Consider the following 12,391-nt stretch of genomic DNA (forward strand, 5'->3'; position numbering starts at 1 on the left):
AGGACTGGGGTGAAGTTGGTCTCCTCTCTGAGGAGGAATGTCGATACCTGAAAGTGGCCAAACCCATGGCCCCATGCATCTACCTACTCCCCAAGATACACAAGGGGGGTTCCTTTCCACGAGGACGCCCGATTATCTCGGGGATTAACTCCCCAACGGAACGACTGTCCCAGTATGTGGATGGGTTTTTGCAACCATTGGTTGTAAATTTACCCTCATACATTCAGGATTCGGGTGACATACTGAACAAATTTGATGGCCTACAGTGGTCACCTGACCTCATGTTTGTCACATTAGATGTAACAGGGTTATATACATGCATACCCCAACATTTTGGCATCAGGGCACTTTCCTCTTTCCTGTCCTTAAGAACGGCTGACCAGATTGAACATAACGAGATGTTGCTCGAAATGACTGAGTTAATCCTTTCAAGAAATTTTTTCCTACATGGTGAAACTTGGTACCACCAAATAAGGGGTACCGCGATGGGGAGCAAATTTGCTCCTTCATACGCGGGATTGTTTATGGGATGGTGGGAGAAGGAGCACGCTTGGGGTCGATATGCCTCCCCCTGGATGGATTTGATCATTTTCTGGGGGAGGTATATTGACGACATCATATTATTGTGGAAAGGGAGTGAATCACAATTGATGGACTATTTCTCCTACCTGAACGATAGCCCCTTTAATGTACAATTGACTATGAAATCGAACCACAATCAGATCAAGTTTTTAGACATACTCTTCCATATAGAAAACAACACGATCCATAGCAACCTGTACCGCAAGAGTACTTCTTGCAACAGCTTACTGCATGCCTCAAGTGCACACCCTAGCTCCACTATCAACAACATACCATATGGAGAAATGGTGCGCATTAGACGGAATTGCAGCACTGACATGTCGTTTAGAGAAAATCTCAATGACACCAAGGTTAGATTCACTAATAGAGGGTATGATGCTAAGGTCCTGGAGAAAGCTGAGAAGCGAATACTCACTGTGACTCGCAAAAATACTTTGATCAAGAAAGCTAAGCTCTCTAAAAAAACTCAGAAATCGCACATGGCATTTGTCACACAGTACACACAACATAGCACTGAAGTATTCAGGGTACTCAGACGCCATTGGAGTCTCCTCACAGAGGTACCTAGTTTGAACAATGAGGTTAATAAGACTCCTAAGGTTACTTTTAGGAGAGGCAAAACTCTACGGGATGTCCTATGTCCGAGTTACCCTGTAACTAGAAAACCTAGTACCTGGATGTCCACAAAGCCAAAAGGTTTCTTCACCTGTGGGGGATGTAACATTTGCCCTCTGGGAAAAAATAAATCTAAAAAATTCCAATATAACACCAGTTGTGAATATGAGATAAGGCATTACATAAACTGTAATACCAGCCATGTAGTTTATTTGATTGGTTGTGGATGTGACAAGATATATGTCGGTAGTACGACACGACCTTTGAAAATGAGGATCCAAGAACATGTACGGGCCATCAAAAACTTCGACCTAAGATACCCAATGATATATCACATGAGAGAACACCACCAAGATAATTGTATGATATGGGTACAGGGTATTGATCATGTGCCTCCACACCCTAGAGGTGGTGATCGTGAACTCACCCTAAGGAAGAAGGAAGCATCCTGGATTTGTCGTTTGAGGTGTCTGGAAAAAGGACACAGCACTGAGGATGAGATGCACTACCACTTACAATGATCTGTTATGTTATATCTATGTTGCCAACTGTTACATGAAAACACATTGTAAGGTATTGTATATGTTTGATGTGTACTACACAATATTGCTTGGGCCTTTTTACTGGCTCTCTTTTACCAACATATTTGGAGCTCATATTCACGAGTTGCCCATGCAATGAGTTTTTAATGACATGACCTGTGACAAGTCTTCCATCAACATTCCTATAATTTACACATTTGCTATTATGGTAATATGATCACAAACTACTGTTGATCCTTTTGTGCTCTTGGGCTGGCTTGAATTTAGATATAATGTTTAGTCTTCATTGCCATCTGTAAAACATGTGCCAAATGTTGAGAGACTTATTTTCTCTCTACTGTGGTTATACAACACGGTCCGCCCCTCTGTTAAGGCACTTGAATGGTTGTTGTTTTAAATGTGTTTTGTTTCAAGGGATGTCATTTTAAAATAATTTGACGTTATTTTTCTGACCTATTGATGCACTCACATTTATCGGGTGTTTTCCTTCGATAGGCTCTCATTCGGGCTAATTAGTAACATGCACAAATTATTTGCCGTTTCTTTTTTTTTGCCAAAAATTAATCAGCAGATGATATTTACCCCAGTGGGATGGTTACTATGTCACCATTCAGTGAGGACGTTATCTATCCAATTAGATTCTCGCACTAAGTGACATAAGCTGGCTTGACAACGCATTTTTTTTTTTTTTTTTTTTACAAACTGCTAACTAATGACTAGGCTAAGATGGCGGCCACGTTTGTGGCTTCCTCCAAGGTAGAATACGATTGGATTGCTGCCCGACACACGTGATCGACGCGAATTGCGTTTAAACTCCATGGCGGGCGAGCGGGCCGCCTATCCTTAGTTGGACTGTTACTGACGCCGGAGATCCGAGACGCTACCACCGAGGATGGTTTATTGACCACACGGGTATGTGCTTAATTTGCATTTTTGACTATCTACAATAGAGTTTCTCGTGTATGACGAGACTCTTTCCCCCACCTCCCCTTTTCTCTCGTTTCTCCCCGTTTTTGCAAAGCGTTAAATATCTATATGTATTTGCTTTGCCGGAGGGGATGGTATCTGCATGCCAAACTAGCGACATACTAGTAACCTCACAAGAGTGTTTTTTGGCGGTGGGGTTTATGTCTATTCTCTCTCTATGGTTCAAATCGATAAGGAGTGCAAGTCTTAGATTTTTGGCACGTTTTCTTTTATTAATTAAATCGTGCACCCGTATAACTATCCCCTTCGTCTTATTCGAAGCATAGGCGATGTTGATATGCGTGCAGACCAATAACCGGGTTTCATGACTTATATGTAGACTTAACAGCATACTAATATATAAACAGGCTTAGCAGATCTCAGTTTTTCGGATACATAGAGATTATATTTATACTCTTTGTATATATTTCTGTTTCCTATAGGCAACTACCATAAATCGATATTATCTTTGAAATTGAAAATTGAGCTAAGGAGAGACATTCTTAATTGAAGATAGAGACTCTGCACATATTGAAAAGGTAGGCGTTTCTAACATGGGTAGTCAATGCCACTGGAAACAATCAATGTCCTGGCGGGACCTTCTGTCCATATATATCAACGATATCGGTTTGGACATGTACCAATGAAATTGTGGATATCTGTCCCCCATATCCCACTATTCCTTCTCTTTTTATCCCAACTTTTAGGTTAATACCTGGTATAATATTGGACATATATGTTCTCCTAATGGAAATGGACCATTAACATGGGTCTAACATAGCGAGGTAATCCAAACCCAGGAAATATATATACACCTATGGATGAGGATTTCGGATCAGAAACACCCAGCGTCTTGAAAATAATTTAGGTAGGATTCTTGTCTAATGACTCTAAAAACCTGTTGTTTCACGTGTGTTAAAAATGCTTAGATATAGTGCAAGTTGCTACTCTATTGATTAGTATATAGGATATGTAGCATTGGAATGGGTTGGGCATTGAGCCAGACATTGTGTTTTCTGTGGGCTTGAATTCACATATATAAACACAATCCTTTCAGTGGGTTCCCAGTCGGACGAACTATTTTGGTGAAAACTCTTAGAGAAATGTGATGTGGTAACGAACCGTGCTGGACTGTGTACTTTTATTACTCTTGCTGACAGTAATATTGATATGATGATATTGGTGGCTTCATGAAGGAATTGTCCTTCCGTGACCTTCGAGTATGAATTGTCATGTGCTTGGGGAGAAGCCATTTCCCGCAAATTGACTTGATTTTTTCCTTATAAATTAATGTGTTATATGCCAATAAGTTCCCACAACTCATAATGACAGAATGAGCTAGTAGAAAAGAATGACGCTGATACACACAATCAAAGTATGAATTTTAATGCGAATTTAAGAATACAGTCAACAATATGCGATATGGGATATGTAAATAGGTTGAAAAATAATGGCACAAAAAATGATTTTTGGCCATAAGAGATTTTTTATAAAAACTGATAAAGGTTTCCCATAGTCGCTGTTTTGTATAGAATTGTACTGTTTTTAAACACTTATGTATGTTTGTATGCATACATGTTGGTTTCTTTTCGTGGCACTTATGGTGGTTTTTGTATGTTTTTTTGTGATTCACAGCCCTGAAGAAGTTCTGGTAACGGAACGAAACGCGTTGGCTGGTGTTTGTATGGACTATTAAAGGAACATTGAATTCCATATATCTTTTCATCATTGCTTACGATTCAGCGTCTGTATGAATGTGAACGGCCTAACGAGTTAATACTCTCCGACGAACTATTGGACATTTAACTTTGCAGCGGTGCTTTTTCATTTATAAAAAATATAGATTATTTCCAACTTTTTGGATATGCCCTTGGGGACAGGGGGAATTTGAAAATTGCACGCCAGTACTTTAAAAATCAGTAACACAAATTAAATTGGTGATATTTGGATTGGTGCTTGGAACAGGAGTGGTCCACTGTCCGCAGTTCTGTTACATTAAGATTTCATTTTTGGACCCATTTGTTGCACGATCCAAACCAGAGTGATTTGTTTTGCCTAAAAAGGGCTTGTTGTTTCCTTGAAAAACTTGCTGTGGGAATTTTTTATTGCATATTGCTTAATTTAACTTGTTACTTTCTATAACACAATGTCAAAATTCAAGGATACCAGAGAGGAGATGGCCACTAGTTTGTTTGGTAATATTCAATCTGCTAGCACTAGTGTATCAAAAGAGTTAAGCACGGAAGGTTTACGATCGAAATTCCTGAAACTAGAGAGACTTCAAAAGTTAGAAATGTCCAGATGGTGGGACGGAATAACATTACAGAAGTATTTGGACAATGATAAAATCCTACGTGGCCTGCGAATTCTCATTTTCCCAACCTTCGAAGATTTGGATGACGATTCTCTCAGGGACTGGGAAGAGAATTTAAAGCAGGCATCACACACTATGATGAAGATATTGATCCGACATTCTGAAAAAAAGGTTGAGATGTTGAAACAAGAAATTGTTGCTCTAGAGCGTGAAATAGACGAATCCAGTCTTAAGGATAGCATAAAAAAGAATTATGAGATATTTGACGATGTAATTGGACGCTATCAAGTATATTTACGTGATAAAAAATTAAGAAAGATTAAGCGTGACGATAACGACTACAAGTCAGGGCGTATTTACACCTTCGCTCACAAATTTGATAACGTTAAACCGGGTGGAGATGGTAAACGAGCCAGAGAAGAGTCCATAAGTGTGAGCAGTAGCTCAATCTCCTCCCTGGATAGTTCATCCTCTAAGGATGGTGGGGCATGTCGGGCAATTTCTCCAAAACATAATTTTTTAGTCGAGATGGAACGAATCCGACAAGGGAAAAAGAAACAGAATACCAACCCAGACCCAAAACCAGGAGGGGGGGTAAAGGGTGGAAAAACAGTACAACCAAGAGGGGGAACATTGTATTCAATGGACACCAGATCAAAGACAACTTAGAACATGAGATACCCCTGGTAACAACCATGACTGACACCAATAGTGACCCTACAATTCATGCCTCCAACGCCCTGACTGTTGTCAACTTATCAGATCGCAATCTTACTGATGTGGAAATTAACATCTTACAAAAAGGTTTAAGTTTTTGTCCTTCGCAAGTTGGGGATCCAACTTTATTGATGATAGACTTGTTCAAATTCACGCGACAATTAAAATTAAAAGATCATTTTGCAAACAATCCTAAGTTGGACATTGATATTTCATCTACCACACCATCTTGCACCACCACAATTTCTGACTTAGAGAATGCACAATTACTTTTGTCTATCGAAACAGGTGACAACCCGTCACTGTATGAGATACGTTCGGACCTCAATATTGAGGAAGATACAATGATCTCCAGTGGCCTTAAACCACGTTCCAAATACATCCCGGTGAATACACATAAAAATATTGATTTATTCCGAGAACGAGTTTCACAGGACTTTCACAAAATGATCGATTCACACAATAAATACACACATAAGTACCAAAATCTGACTAAGTCCGAAAGATTGGCTCTGGCCGGATTGGCTGGGGACAATAGTATTACTATCAAAGAAGCAGACAAGGGAGGAAATGTGGTTGTCATGAATACCATTGACTATGACGGTGAGATAAGAAGACAACTAGCAGACACAACATGCTATAAAAGATTGCATGCTAGTCCCATTTCCTCCCTTGTCGCTCATATCAATACGAGGATACAGGACTGGGGTGAAGTTGGTCTCCTCTCTGAGGAGGAATGTCGATACCTGAAAGTGGCCAAACCCATGGCCCCATGCATCTACCTACTCCCCAAGATACACAAGGGGGGTTCCTTTCCACCAGGACGCTCGATTATCTCGGGGATTAACTCCCCAACGGAACGACTGTCCCAGTATGTGGATGGGTTTTTGCAACCATTGGTTGTAAATTTACCCTCATACATTCAGGATTCGGGTGACATACTGAACAAATTTGATGGCCTACAGTGGTCACCTGACCTCATGTTTGTCACATTAGATGTAACAGGGTTATATACATGCATACCCCAACATTTTGGCATCAGGGCACTTTCCTCTTTCCTGTCCTTAAGAACGGCTGACCACATTGAACATAACGAGATGTTGCTCGAAATGACTGAGTTAATCTTTTCAAGAAATTTTTTCCTACATGGTGAAACTTGGTACCACCAAATAAGGGGTACCGCGATGGGGAGCAAATTTGCTCCTTCATACGCGGGATTGTTTATGGGATGGTGGGAGAAGGAGCACGCTTGGGGTCGATATGCCTCCCCCTGGATGGATTTGATCATTTTCTGGGGGAGGTATATTGACGACATCATATTATTGTGGAAAAGGAGTGAATCACAATTGATGGACTATTTCTCCTACCTGAACGATAGCCCCTTTAATGTACAATTGACTATGAAATCGAATCACAATCAGATCGAGTTTTTGGACATACTCTTCCATATAGAAAACAACACGATCCATAGCAACCTGTACGACAAGAGTACTTCTTGCAACAGCTTACTGCATGCCTCAAGTGCACACCCTAGCTCCACTATCAACAACATACCATATGGAGAAATGGTGCGCATTAGACGGAATTGCAGCACTGACAAGTCGTTTAGAGAAAATCTCAATGACACCAAGGTTAGATTCACTAATAGAGGGTATGATGCTAAGGTCCTGGAGAAAGCTGAGAAGCGAATACTCACTGTGACTCGCAAAAATACTTTGATCAAGAAAGCTAAGCTCTCTAAAAAAACTCAGAAATCGCACATGGCATTTGTCACACAGTACACACAACATAGCACTGAAGTATTCAGGGTACTCAGACGCCATTGGAGTCTCCTCACAGAGGTACCTAGTTTGAACAATGAGGTTAATAAGACTCCTAAGGTTACTTTTAGGAGAGGCAAAACTCTACGGGATGTCCTATGTCCGAGTTACCCTGTAACTAGAAAACCTAGTACCTGGATGTCCACAAAGCCAAAAGGTTTCTTCACCTGTGGGGGATGTAACATTTGCCCTCTGGGAAAAAATAAATCTAAAACATTCCAATATAACACCAGTTGTGAATATGAGATAAGGCATTACATATGTCAGGTCTGTCGTGGTTGCTCCTCAGGATTGGATTGATGCTATAAGGGGGCCCACCTCTAGATCATCCCAAGTCTGACTGTAAAATGTCACAGACTGTTAAGGAGATCAAGCGGGGGAAAAATATAGGTCCAGAGGGGAACAGCTGGGCAACTGGAACCGCGACCTGTAAGTACAGAAGCAAGGGATAAGTGCACCTATAACCCTAAGCTAGAAAACAGGCTAATCAATATACCACATGCTGTCTCACCTGCTTCCTACAGGTCTGTATAAACAAAGGAACGATCTAAAGGGCGGCTTCTAAATCCCCTGGTTCTGCTGCTAGAAGATAGAATAAAGAGAACATTAGAAAACCCCCCTTGTTCCCTCCCTTCCTTTGAGCTGGACCTTATGGTTATTGAAACTGAAAGGACACCTACCCAGACGTAGGATGAAGATAACCCAACTCTGCCCAGAACAAAAAGGAAGGACCAGAATTCTCATTTACTGCAGATCATAACCAAATGTTCCCCTTCCGAGGAAATGTAAGAAACGAATGTTCCTGGGGTATTGCAGAGAGAGAGTCAACCCCAAGATATGGCATACATTCCCTAAGCAGGTTGTTGATCAAATGAGCAAAAAGGTAGTAAATCATAAGCCCAGCATAAAGCAAAACAAACAAAGCGTCTTTACAGATCCTTCTCTGTAAGCGCTAATATGTCAGTACTGTGCAATGATTGGTTCTGCGGCACCTAAGCCCAGGTGTCCTGCACAAACCGGAGCAAGACGCTCCCTGAAGTTATTAGTATAACTAATACACGAACACCAGGTTCCAACAAAGTAATTCACACTCTTAAGCACCACACTCCGTAATGGAAAACCTGAGACTTGGTTGGCAGTTCACGATATGGGCGTTTCCTAAGCCCCACCAGGTTAATCCAGAAAACGGGTGCCAAGAATCCTGGGGACCGTTCAGATGCAGGCGCTTCCTAAGCCCCACCAGGTTAATCCAAGACTCACAAGCCACTAGCGCTAAAGTACAGCGCTCGTAATGGGCGCTTCCTAAGCCCCACCTCGGTAACCTCGATGCAAACCAAACGGACCAACGCTTACCGCCGCCGATCTCCGAAGAACCTCCAGCACGAAACCAGGACACACGCTAAGACTCTCTCTCAGCAAACAGGAATAATCGGCAGCGCGTCCACCGTAAGACGCCATATTAATCCCTTAGTCGCACAGCGTCATAGCAGCGCGCCGAGCAAAGGATCATGGGATTTGTAGTTTCCCAACCCGTTCCATAGAAAAGAGCAGGCAGTGATTTACCAGCGGTCGGGGAAATCGTGACAGTACACCCCCTCTCACGACATTCACTGACTGCCACCAGGTTTACCAGGATGCGACAAATGGAACCTCAGCAACAGTCTAGGAGCATGAATAGCACCAACAGGTTCCCAAGAGTCCTCCTCTGGACCATATCCCTTCCAGGATACCAAGTACTGGAGTTTCCCTCTCACCTTACGAGCGTCCAGAATGCTCCGCACCTCGTATTCAAAGTCCTGCTCAATCCTCACAGGTGCAGGGGCCGTAGCACCAGGACCCCGAGCCGGCTTGAGCAGCGAGACATGGAACACAGGGTGTATCCGAAAATGTGAGGGGAGTTTCAATTTCACCGCCACAGGGTTGACATGGCGAATCACCTGGTAAGGACCAATGAACCGAGGGTTGAAAACACTGTACCGTTTGAAACGGATGTTCCGAGTGGACAACCACACCCAATCCCCTTTCATGTACTCAGGACAGTGCCTACGGTGTTTATCAGCCTGGTTTTTGTACCTTAGTTTCGCCTTTTCAAGGTTCCTTCTAGCCTGCAACACTGTTTTCCGCAACTGCACTAATCTGGACTGTAACTGTGGGATTGGAGCGTCAGCGACCGGCACACTCAAGGGGGCGAATCTGGGATGAAACCCATACGTACAGAAAAACGGGGTGTACAAAGTAGAGGAATGAACTGCATCATTATATGCCACCTCAGCAGACCACAACCAATCCACCCATGCCTCCGTAGTGGTATCAACAAAACACCTCAGGTATTGCTTGAGGGTCTGGTTTAACCTCTCGGTCTGCCCATCCGTTTGCGGATGAAAGCTGGTGGACAAAGAAGAGGCAATACCCAATCGATCACACCAGACCCTCCAAAAGTTTGCGGTGAATTGTGCCCCTCTATCGGAAACAACAACTTTGGGCAAGCCATGCAACCAAATGACATGAATGAGCAGCAAATGGGCTAATTGACTAGCTGTGGGAACCCCTTTACAGGCAATGAAGTGGCCCATCTTGGTCAAGAAGTCCACCACTACTACTATTGCAGTCATCCCTTGATCTTTAGGGAGTCCCACCACGAAATCAACTGAAACACTCTCCCAAGGACTCACAGGCGTGGGCATCGTTTGTAACAGCCCTTGTGCTGGTCGATGATCGCTTTTAGCCTGCGAACATACTTCACATCGTTGAACCCAAGCAAACACATCCTGCCTTATGGAGGGCCACCAATAGGTGCGTAGCATTTTTTCCAAAGTTTTCTTTCCTCCAGTGTGTCCTGCACATGGTAGATTGTGACACCACTTAAAAACTTGTTGTCTCAATGCAAGTGTGGGGAGAAGCAACTGAGACCCCTTCCTCGGCAACCCTTGACGAATTCTCCATTCCGGGTGTAAACGTATCCATGTTTTCCACGCAAAGGTCTGAATGCCTCTTTTGACCTTGTGGAGAAATTCTTCCGTGTGGATCACCCCTACCACCTGTCGGGGTTCGATGATGCTGGTTTCGGGAGACTCCATCAATGCTGGGTGACTTTCTTGACGGGAGAGAGCATCAGCTTTCCGGTTGTCACATCCCGGACGAAAGGTAACCACAAAACGGAATTCAGAAAAGAAGAGCATCCATCTCAACTGTCTGGGGGTGAGATGGCGTGCCGCACGCATAAACTGCAAATTACGGTGGTCAGTATAAACTGTGATTTGGTGCGAGGCGCCCATCAGCCAATGCCTCCACTCCGTGAAGGCGTCTTTAATTGCTAGCAATTCCTTCTCCGCAATAGTGTAGTTGCGTTCTGCAGGATTTAACTTGCGAGACATGAAGGCGATGGGATGTAGATGACCGGTGTCCTCACTCCTTTGCGAAAGAACTGCTCCCACCGCTAGTTCTGACGCATCAGCCTCTACCACGAAGGGGAGGTTTGGGTCAGCATGGACCAATATTGGGGCCGACGTGAACGCGGTTTTCAACCGATCAAATGCAGTTTGCTCGTCGACTCCCCATACAAAAGGGGTGTTCTTCCGGGTTAATCTTGTGAGAGGTGTTACCAAATCTGAAAAGTGCGAGATGAACCTCCGATAGAAGTTAGCAAAACCTAGGAGTTTCTGGATATCCTTAACCGTGTTGGGTCGTGGCCACTCCACAACGGCCCGTACCTTCCTTTCAGCCATTATCTGCCCTGATGGAGTGAGCATGACTCCCAGGAATTCCACCGTTGTGACATGAAACTCACATTTCGTTAGTTTGCAGTACAGTTGGTTTTTCCGTAAGGCCTCAAGCACTTGACTCACATGTTTTTCATGTTCTGGTTCATCATCCGAGTATATTAAAATGTCATCAATGTAGACTACTACGAATATATCTAAGTAGTCTCGCAATACCTCATTGAGGAAAAATTGGAAGGAGGCAGGGGCGTTGCATAGCCCAAAGGGCATCACCAGGTACTCAAAGAGCCCATACCTCGTTTTAAACACTGTCTTCCATTCATCGCCGGATCTGATGCGTACTAAATGGTAGGCTCCCCTCAGGTCCAATTTCGTGTAAATTTTAGCTGATCTCACTTGCTCCTATAACACTGGTATCAATGGGAGTGGATATTGGTTCTTGGTTGTTATGGCATTTAACGCCCTGTAGTCAATACAGCAGCGTAATTCCCCATTGGCCTTTGGAATGAAGAAAAGCGGGGAAGCCGCTGGAGACCTTGATGGTCTGATGAATCCCAAAGCAAGAAGGTTATCCAAATATTCCCGAAGATGTTTTGTTTCGGGTTGTGACAACGCATAGATTCTGCCACACGGAATAACTGACCCTGGTGTTAAATCAATGCGGCAGTCATATTCTCTATGCGGGGGTAGTACTTCCGCTTTCACCTTACTGAACACCTCCTCATACTCCTGGTAGCATCGAGGTAGCTCCACCTCTTTTTCAGCGGCTGTAGAGACTGTGTGTGTCATCGCTAGTACCCTTGAGGGCCTGGGATTCTCCTTGATGCAGTGGTCTTGGCAATACGAGGAGGTGAAGTCCAAAGTCTGTTCTTTCCATGTTATAGTGGGTTCGTGTTTCTTCAGCCAAGGGAGTCCTAATATTATTCCATAGGTATGGGCCTGGATGAGGTTAAATGAAAGCTGCTCCATGTGATAACCCCCATACCACATCTCGTACTCCGGGGTATGTTGGGTGATAGGACCGGATTCTAACACATGACCGTCTACTGCAAACACATCTTCAAAGACAGTTTTATCCAATGGAGTTACACCCAACTTCCGGGCTTCTGTCAAATC

This window comes from Lissotriton helveticus, chromosome 9 (genome assembly GCF_964261635.1).
Source record: "Lissotriton helveticus chromosome 9, aLisHel1.1, whole genome shotgun sequence".
NCBI classification, from domain to species: domain Eukaryota; kingdom Metazoa; phylum Chordata; class Amphibia; order Caudata; family Salamandridae; genus Lissotriton; species Lissotriton helveticus.